This window comes from Taudactylus pleione, unplaced genomic scaffold (assembly GCF_031769625.1).
Source record: "Taudactylus pleione unplaced genomic scaffold, aTauple2 ptg000043l, whole genome shotgun sequence".
NCBI lineage: Eukaryota > Metazoa > Chordata > Amphibia > Anura > Myobatrachidae > Taudactylus > Taudactylus pleione.
Genome location: NW_028284445.1, coordinates 7,776,439 through 7,784,998, shown reverse-complemented (window position 1 = coordinate 7,784,998; position 8,560 = coordinate 7,776,439). Strand labels below are relative to the sequence as shown.

General features: G+C 48.4%; 1 protein-coding gene across 1 annotated transcript in view; it reads left to right on the top strand.

The window, feature by feature from the left end:
- Positions 1-8,560, top strand: part of RFC3 (replication factor C subunit 3) — a 90,095-nt gene that overhangs the window by 60,536 nt on the left and 20,999 nt on the right. The window lies entirely within an intron of this gene.

Sequence of the window (8,560 nt, the reverse complement as noted above, 5' to 3'; positions counted from 1 at the left end):
AGATGAGACCTTGGTGGTGAGTGAAGTATGATTAGCATAGGAGGATGTTTTGCCAGGGACGTAAATACAGGAGTCAATGGAAGGTAGTCATCTCCGAGCGCCAGCCCTGTAGGGGGCACACTGATCTCCTCTGTTGTCCCAGGTACTACTTTATGCGCCCCAGAGCAGGGATGAGCAGATTGCCCAGGGGCATGTACCTTAGCTCTCCCTCGCCCAGGGACCCCACCAAGTAGTCGGGTTTCTAGGGATGGATCTCCAGCAAGGAAACCGCACCAATGTACATTAAAAGGACAGTGCAGAGCCTGGAGTGCATTGCCCCTCCCTCCTTTGTTTTATTTCCCCCACACATGAGGGACCTGCTTCCTCTGCTGTTGCTGTGGGAGCAGCAAATAGCAAGAACAGAAGACCCGGGTCAGCAACAGGTAGTATTTGTGTGCTACGGTGTTGGTATTTAATTGAGGGCGGAGTGTGTGTCTGGGTGCTGCTGTTCAGGTGTTAGAATGGCAGTGAATGCAGGGAAGTAGAGTGTGTGGGTTGTGAGGTGTTGGCAGTGACAGCCGAGGAGAGAGTCTGACTAGGTGATGCTGGGGTGTTGGCAGTGAAAGCAGGGTGAGTAGAGTGTCTGGGTGCTGCTGGGGTGTTGGAAGTGAATGCAGGGGGAGTAGAGTCTGTCTGGGTGCTGCTGGGGTGTTGGCAGTGAATGCAGGGGGAGTAGATTGTGTGACTGGGTGCTGCTAGGGTGTTGGAAGCAAATGCAGTAGGAGGAGAGCGTGTGACTAGGTGCTGCGGGGGTGTTGGAATTGAATGCAAGGGGAGTAGAGTGTCTATGCTGCTGATGTGTTGGAAGGATATGGAGGGGAGGAGAGTGTGTGACTGGGTGCTGCAAGAGTGTTGGTAGTGAATGTGGTTTAGGAGGAGTGTGTGAGTGCTGCTGGGAGATTGGTAGTGAATGTAAGCGTGGGGGAGGGGAGCACCGACAACTATCTCGCCTCCGGGCTCCTGGTATGAACTTGCGCCCCTGTGTTATGCCATCACTATTGTTACGTTCTCCTGTCCCTGCCTAGTAGCATTACAGATCATGTAGGGCACCACATTGTGTTGGAGATAGGACTGCATCCTGTATGGAGCAGCACAGTGACACAATGGTTAGGATTGATGTCTCAGCACTGAAGTCACGAGCTCAGTTCCTGACCAGGGTCCTATCTGTGTGTATCATGCATCTTCTCCCCTTGTCAGCGTGGACTTCTTTTGGGTGCTCTGGTTTCTTCAGACACCCAGAAGAAACGTACATGTAGGTTGAATGGATTTGGACATAATCGACACAACAGCACGTGTGCTAGGGAAATCAGGAAGGGACTGAGGCCTTCATTCAGAGGCGGCCGTACGGTCTACGACCGCACGGGCGCCTCGATATTTGTGAAGTGCGCATGCGCACGAGGGAGCCGGCTCCTTCGTGCGCATGCGTGAGACCCGCTACGACCGACAGCGCCTGTCGTAGCGGGTCTCTTTCCAAAGGGGGCGAGCTGTCGATGTTGATTGACAGCTCGCCCCGTTTGGAAGGCGGGCCGGGGGGGGGTGGCAGCCCAAACGGAGGCGTTCCCATGGGAACGCCTACCATTTGGAGGAGGCCCGACTGACATCACTAGTGATGTCAGTGGAGAGCTTACGGCTCTGACAGGGTCTCGTCGTAAGCCCCGATAGGGTCTCGTCGTAAGCCCCGATGGTCGCGGTCGTTAGAGCTGTGGGTGTAAACCCACAGCCTAACGACCGAAACAGAGGCGGCCGGTCAGGATGCAAGCGGCCGCCCAGTTTCTGAGCGACCGCTTGCATCCTCCGACCGCCTCTGAATGAGGCCCTGAATGTGAATGACATATACTATCAGAGCTGCATAAAATGGTAGTGCTATATAATTAAATTGTAACGAGTCAAGAGACCCGGCACATGCCAGGTCATCTCAGCCACCCCCCCCCTATGTCTGTGGCTCCGCCCACTCTTTGCTGATCTTATCCTGACCCATCCTGTCCTCCAGTAGGCCCCAAAACCCCCCGCTCTGTCCTGCTACACACACCCATACTTACCATTTTCCTGTCAGCCGGCCAGGTCCTCCTCCTAAGCTAGATCTGTCCCGGCTCACACTGCACATGCATGTTGGAGATGGGACAGACCTTAGAAGATTATTATAAAGAATAGATAATAATCCTCACCAGTATAGTGCATCATGTGAACTTGCCTGCTTTACTTTGATGATTGCCAATAATGGGGGTATTTCTATTAAATATTTCAAATTTATCACAGTGAGTCATATTAACAATTATTAATTGAGGTCCTGGTGATGATTACTTTCAAGGACTCAGCAAATGTCTTTAGGTCTGAAGTTATCCAATTTTTTGTAGTGCCTCAGACTATTTATTAATAGAAGCTATTTCCCATTATACCAATGCTTAATCTATGTGTTGATATTTACTACACTTACTCCACATATCTAATTGTAATTTATCTATAATATAATAATATAGTGTAATGTAAGATGCATCATTATAATGATTGTATGTAGTGAATAAAGCATCCCATTGATTCAGCAGTAATTCACTAAATCATTGCAAGTTGTCATTTGGTAATTAGGCCAATATCATATTTAACTTGATAGTGGTTTATGCCTAGGATGGATCTGTTATTATCCCTAACATTACTGTTTATCTTTCCATAAAATTATACGACAATTGTTTGTTGTAAGCGTTACAGTAAGATAATATTTCCTGAACAGGTTCCTGAGTCTAGTATGCACCTATTGTTCCTTGTTAAAGGTTGTTCACAGGCGTATTAAACTATCCCAAATTCATACTTGTCGACTTACTGGCTGCCCCCTGCAGGTTGGTGCTGCAGGGGGCGTGGTGGAGACAATGGTGGGCGGTGCGGGGACATGGTGGCGGCAATGTTGGGAGGAGCAGGGGCGTGGTGGCGCAATCACATCATCGCGGCCCCGTACCCCACTGTACCATGGCGAGATTACCGGCATTGTAAAGCAGGTGGCGAGGCTAGGATGACGCGATTCAGCGTGAATAGCATCATCCCCCCTTGGACCGCCCATTTTCAATTTTAAGAAAATAAGTAGTAAACCAGCGCTGCACGGGTTAAAATCCCTTTCTCTCTCACAGGACAAAAAGGGAAAGTAAGAAAGGGATTTTAACCCATGCAGCGCTGGTTTACTACTTATTTTCTTTGTTGTGCTTATTTCTGTGAGCTTTTAGGTGTGCCCGCTTTTCAGTATACTAGATGCTTTTTCATGCAGCGCAGGTGTTTCATCTTATGATCTTTTGAATTGCCCATTTTCACTTGTTGCGTGGGCGGCTGCGAGGAGGGTGGGAAGGATGTATTGCAGGTCGCGGCCAGACCAGGTGATTTGCCATTTCTTGCGGGTGGCTAAGAGCGCCATCCGATTTTCGGGAGCCTCCTGGCCATTCCGGGAGAGTCAGCAAATCCCATCTGTTCCAATTATGGTGGGTTGAACGATGTTGAGCTTGATTAGTTAAGCCAGTGCTGTGCGCATAAAAAGATAGAGAAGACAGTGGTAAATTAGTAGGGTCTCTGACCTAGACCCTAGGCCGAATTCAATTTGTGTTCTTCGGGCTGGGTACACACTATACAATATATCGTTCGGACGCGGATAGGAACAATACATGGTAAAGATCGTGCAGTGGGCCTGATTCAGAGCCGGACGCTCTGAAAGAGCGCTCGCTCTGAATCAGGGCGTTTTATTTTTTGTGCGGCCTCCTGGCTGCTCGCTTAGCTGTGGGTGACCACCCACAGCTATTGCGAGCGGCTAGGTGATGGTCCATCGGGGGGCTTGCGACGAGACCCTTGTGGTGGGGTCTCGTTCCCGCAAGCCCCAGTAAGCTTTCGGCTCTATTAGAGCCACAAGCTCACCCACTGACATCACTCCATCGGGAACGCCTCCGTTTGGCCAGACAACCCCCCCCCCCCCCCAGCCCGCCCGCCTCCAAGACGGTGCGAGCTGTCGATCAAAATCGACAACCGCCCCCAATTGGTGCAAGACACGGAGCGCCCGTCGCTAGCCGGGTCTCGCGCATGCGCACGTCGGAGCCGGCTCCGGCATGCGTATGCACAGTGGCCAAACATCGACCCGCTCACGAGCACATAGCGCTTGCGAGTGGGTCTGAATCAGGCCCAGTGTGTACGCCTGATTGCATGTGCACAACGGTTGTTCATCACATCATCCCTCTGCTGTGCTGCACAGAAGACAGTACAATGCAATGAATGGCCAGGTGCTGCCACATGCAGCATGCAATGACACATCACGACGTCATACACTCGATCGTGCAGTGCACAGTGCGCGCGTTGTATCGTTACATCACATTGCACCATCGCATCGAGTAGTGTGTACCAAGCTGTACTCCACTGAACAGAAGCCCAGCCATAGGGGTCAATGGTTCTGTGTGAACTACATTTTAATAGGGGTGAGCGGGTTCGGATTTCTGAAATCCGAACCCCCCCGAGCCCCCCCGATCCGATGCCGATCCGAGTCAGGCTCGACTTTTCCCGCCTGACTCGGATCTGAAATCGAGGCAAAACGTCATCATCCCGCCTTCCGAGTCTCGCGGGTTTTGGATCCTATATAAGGTACCCGCGTCGGTGCCATTTTCTCACTCGGCTGTGGACAGTGAAGAGGGAGGGTGGGAGTTAGGGCTGGCTGGGCTGTGTAGTGTAGTGTAGTGCAGAGTAGTGTTGTGCTGTGCTGCGCCGTGCTGCTGTTGTCCACTACTTCAAAGTCCATAGGGGCTGGCTGTGTTGTGCTGTGCTGCTGTTGTTAATAGGGGCTGTGTCCACTACTTCAAAGTCCATAGGGGCTGGCTGGACTGTGTTGTGCAGTCAGTTCTCCATAGGGGCTGTGTCCACTCCAAAGTCCTGTGCAGTGTCCCAGTCCTAAAGGGGTGCTGTAGTGTTGTCCAGGGGGTGCTCTGTCCATCAGGGGTGCTCCCCCCAAGTGCTAAAAAAATAATATTTTTTGTGTGTTTGTGAATTGTGTGCGCAGTAGCCACACGTGCATCAACAAAGTAGTGCCAAGCGTGCGCCTGTGTCATAAGTAAAGGGCCGGCTGGCTTGACCGTTAAAGGGTGCTGTAACTCTCAAAGTACACTCCAGTCCAAACCAAAAAAAATAATTTTTTCTGTGTTTGTGAATTGTGTGCGCAGTAGCCGCACGTGCATCAACAAAGTAGTGCCAAGCGTGCGCCTGTGTCATAAGTAAAGGGCCGGCTGGCTTGACCGTTAAAGGGTGCTGTAACCCCCAAAGTACACTCCAGTCCAAACCAAAAAAAAAAATATTTTCTGTGTTTGTGAATTGTGTGCGCAGTAGCCGCACGTGCATCAACAAAGTAGTGCCAAGCGTGCGCCTGTGTCATAAGTAAAGGGCCGGCTGGCTTGACCGTTAAAGGGTGCTGTAACCCCCAAAGTACACTCCAGTCCAAACCAAAAAAAAAATTATTTTCTGTGTTTGTGAATTGTGTGCGCAGTAGCCGCACGTGCATCAACAAAGTAGTGCCAAGCGTGCGCCTGTGTCATAAGTAAAGGGCCGGCTGGCTTGACCGTTAAAGGGTGCTGTAACCCCCAAAGTACACTCCAAACCAAATAACAAAATATTTTTTCTGTGTTTGTGAATTGTGTGCACTGTGGCTGCACGTGCATCAACAAAGGAGCAGCGCCAAGCGTGCGCCTGTGTCCCATAAGTAAAGAGCCGGCTGGCTCATTTCTTAAAGGGTGGTGTAACCCACAAAGTGCACTACTCTCCAGCAAAAATATTTTCTGTGTTTGTGTGCGCTTTAGCCGCACGTATATATCAATATAACATAAATGGAGGACCAAACTTTCTCCGATAAAAATAAAATAGGGAAAGATCAAGAACCACTTCCTCCTAGTGCTGTTGCTGCTGCTGGGAGTTGTTCATCATCCCAGAGAGGAAGTTGGAACATCACTACTTTTACTAAACAATTGACCCTCCAACAGTCCCTAGCGATGAGGATGAAGTACGACAGCAGTCATCCTGAAGCAAAACGTATAACTGAGGCCTTGACTGCTATGTTGGTGTTAGACGTGCGTCCGGTATCCGCCATTAGTGCAGTGGGATTTAGACAATTGATGGAGGTAGTGTGTCCCCAGTTCCAAATCCCGCCTAGATTCCACCTGCATCCTCAAAGCAGCAGCGCCAAGCGTGCGCCTGTGTCATAAGTCAAGGGCTGGTTTGGACATCTGGTCCGGACTGAAGGACGTGCCAACAATTTCTGACAAGTCTACTGTCACTGCATATGATACTGTCCTCAAAGCAGCAGCGACAAGCGTGCGTCTGTCTGTTAAAGGGTGGTGACACCCTCAAAGTGTGCTACACAAACAATAAAAATATTGTTCTTTTTTTTTCTGTCTTTGTGAATTGTGTGGGCTGTAGCCGCACTTGCATCCTCAAAGCAGCAGCGACAAGCGTGCGTCTGTCTGTTAAAGGGTGGTGTAACTCTCAAAGTGCTCCAAAAAATAAAAAACTATTTTTTTAATGTGTTTGTGACTTGTGTGCGATGTAGCCGCACTTGCATCCTCAAAGCAGCAGCGACAAGCGTGCGTCTGTCTGTTAAAGGGTGGTGACACCCTCAAAGTGTGCTACACAAACAATAAAAATATTCTTCTTCTTTTTTCTGTCTTTGTGAATTGTGTGGGCTGTAGCCGCACTTGCATCCTCAAAGCAGCAGCGACAAGCGTGCGTCTGTTTGTTAAAGGGTGGTGACACCCTCAAAGTGTGCTACACAAACAATAAAAATATTCTTTTTTCTGTCTTTGTGAATTGTGTGGGCTGTAGCCGCACTTGCATCCTCAAAGCAGCAGCGACAAGCGTGCGTCTGTCTGTTAAAGGGTGGTGACACCCTCAAAGTGTGCTACACAAACAATAAAAATATTCTTCTTCTTTTTTCTGTCTTTGTGAATTGTGTGGGCTGTAGCCGCACTTGCATCCTCAAAGCAGCAGCGACAAGTGTGCGTCTGTCTGTTAAAGGATTACATCGGTGACAGCATCCAAGTAGGCATGTCAGACAGTCCGTACCTGTACTGGCAGGAAAAAGAAGCAATTTGGAGGTCCCTGTACAAACTGGCTCTATTTTACCTGAGTTGCCCCCCCTCCAGTGTGTACTCCAAAAGAGTGTTTAGTGCAGCCGGGAACCTTGTCAGCGAAAGGCGTAGGAGGTTGCTTCCACAAAATGTGGAGAAGATGATGTTCATAAAATGAATTATCAACTCTTCCAGGGAGACCAGCCTCCAGAACGTACAGAGGGACGTGTGGTTGTGGATTCCAGCGGGGACGAATTAATACTCTGTGAGGATGAGGATGTACACACTGAAGAGGGTGAGGAATCGGTGGATGAGGAGGATGAGGATGACATCTTGCCTCCGTAGAGCCAGTTTGCAGGGACAGATTAATTGCCAGCTTGTTTTGTGGGGGCCCAAACGAACCAATCATTTCAGCCACAGTTGTGTGGCAGACCCTGGCGCTGAAATGATTGGTTTGTTAAAGTGTGCATGTCCTGTTTATACAACATAAGGGTGGGTGGGAGGGCCCAAGGACAATTCCATCTTGCACCTCTTTTTTTTCTTTGCATTATATACAGTTTGGGGCCTAGTTTTTCAAACTGCCATCCTGTCTGCCACTGCAGTTTCACGCTTAGATGGGTCACGTGTTTGTGCCGCCCACTCGTGTCGCTTAGCATAGTCATCCAGCTACCTCGGTGCAACCTTTTGGACATAAAAACACTATTGTGAGGTGTTCAGAATAGACTGGAAATGAGTGGAAATTAAGGTTATTGAGGTTAATAATAGCATAGGAGCAGAAAAACCTACAAATTCTGTGATTTTAGCTGTTTTTATGCTTTTTTTCAAAAAAATACAGATCCAAAACACAAAACCCAGAACCCAAAACACGGAAGGGTGGTTTTGGCAAAACCAATCCAGATCCAAAACACGAAGAAAGATCCAGATCCAAAACCAAAACACAAAACACGAAAAGTGGCCGGTGCACACCCCTACATTTTAATGTTCTTTATTCATTTCTTGAAGTGCATTAATTTGTTAACATCATTCCTGTGTTTATGTACTGTAACTGAGCCACCTAATAGGGTAGCTGCATAAATATTGGCCTGTTTTTGAGCCGTCAGGGATCTTTATAAGTATTTTATTTTAATAGAAAAAAAAACAAAGTTAGACAAAATAAACAAAAAAATTATTAAAGGCTCAGTTAACAGGTTTTCTGTATTAATTAAACAATTCACAAATACAACCTGCAGGGACAAAATATTATTACTGTATGTTCCTTAGAGAGATAATTGTTTTGCTTATTATATTGAACACATTTCCTGCATGGACGGTTTTTGTCCGCTGACATTTTTCAATTGCAGCTATCGTTGCGGAATTAGAAATATGATGTATAGGGGCGTTTTTCTATTACAGGAAGAGGCAGAGAGCGGGTTGGAGCAGGAACAAGACTCGTTGAGTTTAGCCATTCCACCGCATTG